This window comes from Aedes albopictus, chromosome 1, assembly GCF_035046485.1.
Source record: "Aedes albopictus strain Foshan chromosome 1, AalbF5, whole genome shotgun sequence".
Taxonomy (NCBI): Eukaryota; Metazoa; Arthropoda; class Insecta; order Diptera; family Culicidae; genus Aedes; species Aedes albopictus.
The window spans coordinates 112,914,956-112,927,102 of record NC_085136.1 but is presented as its reverse complement, the minus strand read 5'-3'; the positions used below and the strand labels follow the sequence as shown (position 1 = coordinate 112,927,102).

The 12,147-nt window shown below is 46.9% G+C and overlaps 2 non-coding genes across 2 annotated transcripts; one reads left to right on the top strand and one right to left on the bottom strand.

The window, feature by feature from the left end:
- Positions 1-427: 427 nt before the first annotated feature.
- Positions 428-499, top strand: Trnad-guc (transfer RNA aspartic acid (anticodon GUC)). The gene has a single exon. It is a non-coding gene; the product is annotated as a tRNA-Asp (tRNA).
- Positions 500-591: 92 nt separating this feature from the next.
- On the bottom strand, positions 592-664 carry Trnat-ugu (transfer RNA threonine (anticodon UGU)). The gene has a single exon. It is a non-coding gene; the product is annotated as a tRNA-Thr (tRNA).
- Positions 665-12,147: the final 11,483 nt, after the last annotated feature.

Genomic DNA, 12,147 nt, shown 5'->3' with positions numbered 1-12,147 from the left:
CGATCGCCAGCCGCCGACGAAGTAGTGCAGTAGGTAACAGATGAGAGTTACCTACTCAACGGCTGGTGGGGGAATGCGAAATATGAACGGAAGCAAAGGGGTGAACCGCGAGTAGGTACGCGCCCAACGACGTTCATCCAGCAGCGGCAGTAGGAAATTAGGTAAGTAGCGTCTTTCTGGTAAGCGAAACAGTGTAGAAGGTCGTTCCGATAGATAACGACGGACAAGACTGAGCGAGAATGAGACATCGCTTGGTTGAGAAACAAAAAAATAACGGTTGAAAATGTAATAAACGGAGTTGTTTTTTCGCGACTGCAAATTAGCAGGGCAATTTGTCTTGCTCACCGTCGTCGTTTCGTCAAGACAGGTCACGACAAGTGCAACGCCGCGCCGGATGGGTAAGTATGTATTAGAAAGTGTATCGTGGTCCTCGATAGTATAGTGGTCAGTATCCCCGCCTGTCACGCGGGAGACCGGGGTTCAATTCCCCGTCGGGGAGGTGAGATATATATTTTATGAATACAATCGACATCATTTGCGTTTGTATTTTTAACCAGGAAGTATCATCGAACAAAAGCAAAAAGATATGCCTGCCTCCTGTGAGAATCGAACTCACGACCGCTGGTTTACAAGACCAGCGCTCTGCCATCTGAGCTAAAGAGGCCCGTATGCTATTATTAACACCCAATATTGCCGAAAGCTGCCAAATTGCACCGTAGATGCGTCAGATTCACCTCGATTACGCTTAAACGCCATCGAATTTTACAGCAATAAATTATTGTAGGCAGTGCAACCGAAGGTACGACTACGATGAATTACTGCCGGCCGGTTCGCTCGTGTGCTCTACCACCAAATTCCAATCACATTTTCGGTGATCGCTCCGCGCCATCTCCATCCGCAACCGAGCAAACGCCGTGTCAAAATTCTTCGATGATGGATGGCATCGTCTCCGACCGACGCCGTGGCCCCTGGCCCTGCTGGCCTGACGGAAGAAGGGGGCGATGGATCCTCGTCCAACCAGTAGAGGTAAGTAGTAGTTTACCTATGTAACCGTAACCTTTTCAGCTGCTATTACACACCATCGCGCGTCGCATCGCATCATCACCCGCGCGCACGTTGGCAACAGCACTGCTGTTACAGCAGCAGAGCAGGTAGGGTTAGCATGTTGAGTGTGTCATCACCTCTTGCTCTCTCCTTCGCTTCTTCACCTCCTTCGGCGCGTTGTTAATCCATTTCACATGGAGGAAGCGTCATTAAAATGAATCGCATGACTAAAGCGCATCTCATTTACACCTTTATGAATCGTCGTTTTTCAGAACCCCTCCTCCTGCGGTCCTTACCTGCGCTGCGCTACAGGTTCATGTGTCGCCTTCCGTAGTAATGGACTCTACCGGTGCGTGCCCATTTTCATTTGGATCTCTCATCAGGTTACGTTACGTGTTACGACGAGAAGAGCACTAAATTTAGCAAATGCGCGATCTTTCGTCATTAGTGTCACCTTTCCGGGCGGCAGCATGATGGTGCGCGGGGTCGTGCCGTAAATGATCTCTTCAGAAGGGGATAGAGCATATCTGAGTCAACTGGTGATGTGTCGGTCAGAGACTTATTAGTTTCTTCGGGATATATGTACTTACCAAGAAGGTTTTTTTTATCGATTTTAGAAAATACATATAATTTTATTTTACAATTCTTCATTACACTAATAACTAAACCTAACCTTAAAAATGTTTGACATAAGAACAAGAAAATTCCAAAAAAGGTCAGCAAAGAAGAAGATAGAGTGACCCGACACCGCAGTTTATTAATCAGCTATCTTTTATAGACAAATTTTGGCAGAAAATTATAAGCTCACAACAAACTGTAGCACTAGTGATATTTAAAAACAAAAAAACGATCGACAGCAAAACCACGCAAAACCTACTTAGTCTGTTTTATACTAGTACCGTAATCTGGGGGGAAGTTAATCACTTTTCCTCTATTCTTTTGGATAAAATAAAGTACAATGCATATGACTTCGAACAAATATTTTAAAAACATGTACTGAGTGGACCTGTTTTAAGTAGCGTAAACGAAACTCTTCCAAGAAAAGACTACATTTAGTAAAAAAAGCTCAAATGGGCAAATTTTAAAACTTTTAATCCGGGGTGAAGTTGATCAACCAATGACGTAACATTCTAAGAATGGAAAATTATTGAGCAGACTAAATTTGATGATGCTGAATCTGAATAAGTTCTTTAAATTCTTACAACTGGTGTATTTTGTATGTTATAAACTAAATAAAGTTTAGTAAGTAACAGAATAACCTACATTATACGCTTAAAAGTAAGCAATTTCTTTAAAAAATCGATGACTTCAATTTAAACTCAATGTTCAGGATAACAAACGAGTTTCGTGATCCGTACTGCTTGCGCGCTTTGTACATGTCATTGGTACGTTCTGTACTAGAATCGGCGTCTATTGTGTGGTTTCCTCAGGCCCGGATTTAAGGGGGGGGCAATGGGGGTGCCCCGGGCCCCCCGATTAAGGGGGCCCCCAAGAATCCTGAAGCACTATATTTATTTTGTTCATCGAACTTATATAAAATATAGTTGTCCTAGAGTAGTTGTAATTGGGTTACCAAAAGTATCGAGATTATTTCATAATCTTGAAAAAAATTGAAAAAATCGAAATCCTTAACTTCATGGTTTTTGGTGCACTGGCACTTTTTTTAGAATGGATTTACAATTTTTGTGGGATATTTTCTTCAATATGAGCTGCCATTCTAAAACCATAAAACTGTCTTGTCAATTTATTGATAAATGCAAAACAATTGAAATTATAAAAAAACAACAACTGAACGTATCAATTGTTTCTCCAGAGAGGTATACAATATTCATCAATTGGATAAAAAGAAGTTTCTTGTTTATTTGGTGTACACGAGTTTCTCTAAAACCTCTTGAAAGTTTTTATTGAGTTCTGTAGAAAAAATAAAAACGTTTCTTAACAAAACCAAAGATTAATGTTTTCAGAGGAAATTAAACGATGATTGTGTATCAATAGAAATGTCATTTCATTGATAGTTTAATAATTCAATCACTTATTTGACAATGATTGTGCATGCTTCTGTTGATTATACGATTATATTCTAAAAACACTTAAACCTATTAATACCCATCAGGCTCAGTTTGTTGAGGACAGATGTTTTTATGGGAATGATATGATAATTATTAAAAGAGATATTTAGGAAATTCGGATCAATTTTGGAAACCTAGCTTTCTAAAACATCTCGGAGCAGTGGTTTTACATATCTATATTTTGGGTTTCACCGACGTTTTCGAGAATTTATTGCTACAGTTACCCACTAAAGACCTAACTTTTTTCAGTCTAAGTCTTGAATTACTCGTAAAATACTGTGTTGGATCTTACCCCTACGTTGTGGATTTTCTCGGTAGATTTACGAAAACGACGTTGGTCCACTATCGGCGAAGCACCCTTACGGCCGCAGCGTCAATCTCCAGTGGGTGGGTGGTAGCAAGCGACGCACAAAAAAAACCTCTCGGCTGGGTGGCGGCGAGCACTGCCACGGTGAATCGACCCAAATTAAACGGCACAGCACAAGAAACCACTACACTGCAGCCACAGCAACTCGGCACCAGGAAAACTTCTCTCTTCTAGCAATACACTACTCACTTGGACTTACATACGACTAGCTTTATTGTAAATCAATTAAACTTCACACTTTGCATGCACTTTCAATTTTATTCTAGGCTTAAATTTACAACTTTTATTGCTTAGAGTTCGACGACGACTGACGACCGAGAACGTTGGTTTCACCTCACGACGCTACCCACTCGATCAGCTGTGCCGGCCGAGCTGCCAGAAGTGCTGAAAACTCGCCGAAAGCGACGACCGATAGCACCATCACCTGCGTGAGAAGAACATATCTCACGCAGTGCGGCCAGAGAACCAACATACCCGCCGCCTTGAACTACTTTGTTCAACAGAATTATTGGCAACATTACAAATGTAAACAAAACAAACTTAGACCTAGAGCTACAATTCACTACAATCAGGTAAGTATTTCTACAAATAATTCCAAATTTTGCTTATCATTTTAGGTACTTAATGCTATATTACTCCTCCAGGATGGTGGGCGGATTGCTGGCTGCTGAACTATCCAGTTGTTCTTCGTCGGGGATCGATCTCGGAGATGGCAGCGGTAGCAAACAGATTCGGGTAATTGGTCTGGTGATGACACCTTTTTCAGTGCGAAGACTAACCACCCGTGATAAATTGTCCTTTCCAGGATGCAATTCGGTGATGCGAGCAAGCGGCCAGCGGATTGTTGGAAGTGCTTCGTCGACGATAATCACCATTCGACCAGGCTGGATTTCGTCATTCCGGGCAGCAAGCTTCGTGTCCTTCATCATCTCCTGCAGATATTCCGTCCGCCAGTGGCTCCAAAACTTTTGGACGTGTTGCTGCAGTTTTTGATGGTGATCCAGGGCGCTCATAGGTGTATGCTGGAAGTCTGGGTCGGGCAGGGCCTGCAGCGATGTTCCGATGAGGAAGTGCGCCGGCGTCAATGCAGCGAGGTCATTGGGGTCATCCGACATCGGCAGAAGAGGGCGAGAATTCATAGCAGCTTCGATTTGGTGAAGAATAGTGTAGTAATCTTCGAATGACAGCCTTGTACTACCTAACTGGCGAAATAAATGTCGTTTGGCAGTCTTGACCGCCGCTTCCCACAGGCCACCGAAATGTGGTGCCTTGGGAGGAGTCAAGTGCCACGTTATCCCGTGCTCGGAGCAGGCAGATGCGATTTCGCTCTGTTCGGCGTTGCTCCTAAATCTGGCGAATAGTTCCGCCAATTCACGCTTCGCACCTTCGAAATTTTTCCCATTATCGGAGTACAGGTGGGCAGGGATTCCCCTTCTTGATATAAAGCGGCGAAGAGCTGCTAGAAATCCCTGGGTAGAGAGATCTCCAACTAATTCTAAGTGGACAGCCTTTGTTGTAAAGCATACAAAAATGCACAGGTAAGCTTTTGCGGGGGTGGCACGCTTGTGAATGGGCTTAACGTACAGTGGTCCAGCATAATCCACACCTGTGTTGGAAAACGGACGACTCGGTATGACTCTGGACGCTGGTAGATGACCGATTTGCTGTTGCGCAGGAAGCGGATGTTGGCGTGAGCAGCGGAAACAGTTACGGACTATGCTGTGGACTAAGCGGCGACCATGCAGAGGCCAGTATTCTTCCCGGATGGTTGATAGAAGCAGACGCCCGCCGCCGTGGACGAGTTTCCGATGGTAATGCTCGCCGATTAACAAGGTGAACGGATGATTCTTGGGGAGGAGGGCAGGGTGTTTCGATTGGTAGGGAAGCCGAGATAGATTGAGCCGACCTCCAACTCGCAATACTCCTTCTGGGTCAAAGAATGGAGACAATCGACGGACAGGTGAGTTTTTGGAGACTGAATTTCCGTGCCGCAAATCTTTGATCTCACTACGAAATGCATCTTGTTGGGCGAATCGAACCAGAAGGTTGTTGGCGTTGATAAGTTCTTCGACGGAAAGCGACTGCTGACTCGGTTCGATCTCTGGGGAGGAAGCAAGTGGCTGAGTTCTGGCCTTTGATCGAGTTTTCTCAGCAAAGCGTAGACAGTATGCGACGGTGTGCAGCAGACCGTTATACGACGACCACCGGAGGAACCATGGATTGATGCTGGGTGTAGTTTGGACGGATGCAACGACGGTCTTTGTCTCCAACATATCTTCAGCCACGGCAGGTGGACTAGAAATCGGCCAATACTGCTGCGATAGTGCTAGCCATGGCGGACCATGCTGCCACATCTCACTCTCTACGAACTCTTCGACCGACATCCCGCGTGAAACGAGATCTGCTGGATTCTCTGTGCCAGAAATGTGACTCCATATGCCACCACGAGTATAATGCTGTACTTCGGAAACCCTGTTGGCCACGAAGGTTTTCCAGGAGCTAGGAGGCGCGCGAAGCCAGTACAGACATACAGCCGAATCCGACCAGAAATACGAAGCAGACACGTGGACGTTGATCGATTCTTTGATCCGATGGTGTAGATGCGCGGCCAAGACACAAGCACACAACTCAAGGCGGGCTACCGTCAGTCTTTTCAGTGGTGCGACTTTGCTCTTTGATGCCAGTAGTTGAATTTTGACTATTCCCAGGGCGTTTTCACAGCGGACGTATGTGCAGGCTCCGTAAGCGGTCGTTGAAGCATCGGCGAAAGTGTGCAACTCAACTCGAGCGTCCGGCAGGAAGGCGTAGCGGTCAATTCGGTAGGTGGCGATTTTCGGTAATTCGTTTCGGAACTGTTCCCATTTCAGCCGAACACAGTGCGGTACAGGCTCATCCCAGTCGCAGGAGAGGGACCACAATTCCTGCATCAGGATTTTTGCTGTGACAACGACAGGTGCAATCAGGCCGAGTGGATCAAAGAGTCTGGCGATGTCTGAGAGGATGGAACGCTTTGTCGGAGGGTCGTCTCGAGGTAGAACTTGGGAGTCAAAGCGAAGTTGATCTGATTCCGGTTCCCATCGTATCCCAAGGGCCTTAATGGACTCGTTCGGGTAGAACTCCAAGCTTGAATGGGTCGCAATTTGATCCTTTTCGAGCCCCTGCAGGACTTCCAGGCGATTCGAGGCCCACTTCCTCAAAACGAAGCCGCCTTTTTCCAGTAACTCGGATAACTCCCCCCGAAGCTGGATAGCTTCTTCAATAGACTTTGCTCCACCAACATAGTCGTCTACGTAGAAGTTTTTGGGAACGGACGGACCAGCTAACGGGTATGCGTTGCCTTCATCTTCTGCGATCTGCTGAAGTGTACGTGTCGCTAGGAATGAGGATGGGGATAAACCATAGGTCACGGTTTGCAGCTCGTAGATTTGGACAGGAGTGTCTTTAGAAAATCGAAATAGGATGCGTTGTAGAGGACAATCGTTTGGATGCAACCTGACCTGTCGGTACATCTTTGCTATGTCACCGACTAGAGCAATGGGATACGTTCGAAATCGAAGGATGATAGCGAGAAGGTCATCTTGGACCACCGGACCCACGCAGAGGGCTTCGTTGAGTGAGAAGCCGGTTGAGGTACGGGCCGAGCCGTCAAATACGACTCGTACCTTTGTGGTCGTACTCTCCTCCTTTATGACAGGGTGGTGGGGAAGATAGTAGGTGTGGGAGTGGTTTCCGTCGTCCGTCTCGACCAGTCGCATATGGCCGAGGGAGAGGTACTCCTTCATGAACTCGTGGTATTCCTCCTTCAATTGTGCTCATTCTGCGAATGGAGTGACGTGAGAAAAGTCGGAGTCGTATATCGAGATGAGGAATCCCGTCTCGAATGAAGTGACTCGCCGTGTAAATCAAATGGAGAGTCACCTCATTCGAGTCGAGATTTCTCACCTCGATATACGACTCCGACTTTTCTCACGTCACTCCATTCGCAGAATGAGCACAAATTTCTCGTCCCGATCGAGTCGCCGCTCGAGCTGATCAAAACGCCGCATAGCGCTAGTTTTGGATTCTCCCAACATTGCGTCGAAATCAGGCTTCCGTGGTAGCCGGACAATGTAGCGACCTGTCCCATCTCTCGACGTGGTAGATTTGTAGAAATCCTCACAATGGCGTTCTTCAATGGAGTAATTGTCGTTGATGGTGAGCTCTTCGGTTTTCCAAAATCGTTCCATGCTCTCTTCGAGTGTCAGCATGGGGACTGCGACGACGCTGGGAGTGGAAGATTGCTGCCGAGCATGACCCATATTTGCTGATCCTGTGACGACCCATCCGAACACACTGTCCATCAGAATTGGAAGATTGTCGGCCAACTGGAGACGAGCGGTGCTAGGGAAGAATGAGTGGAAATGCTTGGCGCCAAGAACCATGTCGATCTGTTGGCTTTTGTTGAAGGTAGGATCAGCCATTGCCAAGTTCTCAGGAATCCGCCAATCCTTGATGGAGATGTCTTGTGCCGGGAGATCAGCCGTTACCGTATCCATTAGCAGAAACTCAACGCCACATTCGAAGCTGTCATTTCTCGACTTAATACGAGCGAAAATCGATTCACGCACTTTCTTGGAGAGATTGCCCGCCCCCTGGATGGTCACATTCACTGGGCTCCTTTTCAGATGCAACCTGCGTGCCAAGCGATCGGTGATAAGGTTCGGTTGAGAAGCACTGTCGAGTAACGCACGAGCGAAGTGATCTTGACCATAGGCATCGATGACCTTCACCAACACTGTCAACAGAAAAACATCTTCACGATGCTGAGGAGTGGAGGCACTAACAACGACCCTGGGAACATCATCGGATGCGGCGACAGCGGACTGAACTACTGGTTCTGCAGCGGAGGAAGAGCTAGACTGAAAGGCTTGAGTATGCATAGACGTTCGAGATGAAGATGCTACGTTGTTCGGCCTCGGGTTCTCGTCGGAGTGCAGCATAGAATGGTGACGCTTGTTGCAGTGCTTGCACCTGTAGTTCGAAGAACAGTTACGCACCATGTGGTCACTCCTAAGGCAGTTGTGGCAAACACGCTTGCTGGAAACGAATTGCTGCCGTTCAGAAGTCGAAAAGCGGTTGAATTTGGCACATCTCATCAGCGAATGCTCTTGGTTGCAGGCCGGACATTTGTTGTTGGAACCGGAGGTGGATGCGCACGATGATACACGGAAATGAGGTGGCCGTTTGGAGACGTGGGTGGATCCACTTGATGCAGACTGTGGCTGGTGATGGTTAACCAACATGGACTCCAACACTCGCATACGACGCTGAAGAAATTCAATTAGGCAATCGTAGTCCGGATCGTTTGCGGTAGACGCGTGATCTTCCCAAGCCTTGAGCGTGTCGTCGGGAAGTTTCGTGCACAGGAGATGCTCCAGGATGCTGCTCCAAGAGTCCGTTGGCTCTCCTAGCTGGTTCAAAATCTTCTTGTGGCGCTGGAACTCGTCTACCAGCGCATGCAGTGATGCGGCAGCTTCCTTCTTCGCCGCGGGGATGTCGAACAGTGCCTGCAGATGTCGCTTCTTCAGCAAGTAGTCGTTGGCGTACCTGTCAACCAATGTTTGCCATGCTAGGTCGTAGTTTGCTGAGCTAATAGCGATGGACTCAATCAGCTGCGCCGCTTCACCCTTCAAAGCTGCCCTCAGGTAGTGGAATTTCTGGATCGCTGGTACTTCAGTATTCGAGTGGATCAAAGCCAAGAACGTATCGTGGAACCCTAGCCACTGCATGTAATCCCCATCGAATTCAGGAAGTGAGATCGTCGGAAGTTTCAACCCAGACAGAGTGGAAGCATGCGAGGGAGTATCAGGGATGCGAGCTTGTTGATTAACAACAGGGAGTTTGGAGATCAAGTCGGCTTTTATTGCAAAGAGCCGAGGCTCAAAATCGGCACGGACACTAGCATGCTGTTGCCTACCTTCCTCGGTATCCTCGATGTCCTCCAGCTGCCCCTGCACCTCCTCCAGAGTAGTCCACATGTTGTTGAGGTACTCCAGGCGGAGCCTGACCTGACCTCCGTCACGTTGTGCGTTGAAAGCGTCCAGGAACGCCTCTGCCCGACCCAGCGCGGTGATCATCGTGGACCGTCGGGATAGCAGTGTTTCTTTCTCCAGCTGCTGCGCCATTTTGGAAGAGGTATCCGGCGGGAATGACGCTCGATGATGGCGAAGGACGGATCTGCCGAAAACAAAAGACCACGGTAGGCCCGGAGAGAGAGGATATGGTCACTTGGAATGGTACTCACCAATTCCAAGGCAAGTATTTGCCTTGAATATTCAAAAAAGCTGCTTTCCGGAACACAATCAGTCCCACTTGTGCCTTCAGGAACGAAAAACGTCGGAAATGCTACGATGTCCGAAAAGGTTCAGCTATAATCGCAGTAGCTTGATGTCGATGATCGAAAACTCCGGAAATTGTCGCACGAAGTCTATCTGGCTAATCGCAGACGAGTGCGGAGCCGGTACAACGGCAGAAGAGCGTTGCACGAAGGTTGATTGAAGCGTGGATGTTTCCAGAAAACCGCCGGGATGCAATGGCGGGATGGCGTGGCTTGTATTGTCGTTGCTACTCCAGTACAATGGCGCAGGAGTTCCGAAACGTGATGGTGGTTCCGAAATAGTACGAACAATGCGGACGGATTGTCCTCACGATGGCGGGAAATTGCTCCAAAGCGTTTGGTATCAATCGAAATTCAGGTTCGTCGCCGGATTGTGCTTGCAAAGAAAGGAAACGGAAATCTTAAGGGCACCTGCGAGACCCTTGAAGCGCACAGGACAGGTAATTACCTGATGCCCGATTTAATCGAGCCTTGAAACAATTGAGTTCTCCTCCAGGGAGATGGCGCCCAAGATGGCAGCGCCCAGTGGATCGTCGTAGCACGTGATTCGAACTCCGTGATGGCGTCGAGTATCCTGGTCACGGCACCAATTTATGTTGGATCTTACCCCTACGTTGTGGATTTTCTCGGTAGATTTACGAAAACGACGTTGGTCCACTATCGGCGAAGCACCCTTACGGCCGCAGCGTCAATCTCCAGTGGGTGGGTGGTAGCAAGCGACGCACAAAAAAACCTCTCGGCTGGGTGGCGGCGAGCACTGCCACGGTGAATCGACCCAAATTAAACGGCACAGCACAAGAAACCACTACACTGCAGCCACAGCAACTCGGCACCAGGAAAACTTCTCTCTTCTAGCAATACACTACTCACTTGGACTTACATACGACTAGCTTTATTGTAAATCAATTAAACTTCACACTTTGCATGCACTTTCAATTTTATTCTAGGCTTAAATTTACAACTTTTATTGCTTAGAGTTCGACGACGACTGACGACCGAGAACGTTGGTTTCACCTCACGACGCTACCCACTCGATCAGCTGTGCCGGCCGAGCTGCCAGAAGTGCTGAAAACTCGCCGAAAGCGACGACCGATAGCACCATCACCTGCGTGAGAAGAACATATCTCACGCAGTGCGGCCAGAGAACCAACATACTGCTATCGCAAAAAAAAAAAAACAGTTAAAATGAAATTACACAACATTGCCAAAAAAATTAATATAAGGTTTACATCTTTAAAATCTTGCTTTTGGGGGCCTACTCTAAAAAGTTTGCCCCGGGCCCCCGAAGCCTAAATCCGGCACTGGGTGTCCTTACGCTTTCACTGACATCTGAGATAGACGGATTGAAGCTGTCCAGAAGCGTTTTATTAGATATGCCCTCAGATTTTTACCCTGGAACAATCCCGACAATTTGCCGCCCTACGAAGAACGCTGTCGCCTTTTGGACATGGAAACGCTTACAAACAGATGAATTATTGCTAAAGCAATTGTTGGAAAGCTGCTATTGAACGTAATAGACTCTCCCATTCTACTGCGACGGGAGCAGGCCGTTAGGCCGAAAGCCGTTAAGCCGAATGCCGTTAGGCCGAAGGCCATTAGGCCGAATGCTGTTAGGCCGAAAGGGTCGTTAGGCCGAATAGGTTGTCATTATATGTGTCTACTGATTTTATCGTTTTATATTGCACAAAACGAAATAAACATGAGAAAAGTCGACGTCATAGGGGAACTGCAGGGGAAATCAATTTGGGAGGCGAAGTAGAAAAGATTTATAATACAGCATCTTGAAAAAGCTTATTTTTAGCCAGAAACAAAAAGTTATGATTTAAGGGCACAAACAGAGCTATCGACAGGATAAAGATATTCAATACAGTAACATTGTCAACATAATTATACTCATTGTGAACATAATTACTACTTACAAATGAATTTAATACAAATCAAAAAGGCTATTATACCTAACCTAAAAGCATCAACATCATCGTGCTTAGCATTCTACCATGAACAGGATACAAAAAAGGAAACAGCGCAAAGGCAACCAGTTCAATAAAGTAAAATAGAATACGCTGTACAAAGTGTGAGTTCAGCTGCCGATTGGAATCGCTTACGTAGTACCCTAGTGGACAAAAAAGCTGTAAGCAGAAGTGGTTAAGAATAAATATAGCATTTCAGCTATTAAATTTATCATCGGGGATTTGTCCTTCTTTTAAACATAGGCTGTTCTTTGTAGTTTTAATGTTCTACTCACTACCAGAATTACAGCAGTAAAATTTTTCATCGGAGATTTTTCCTTC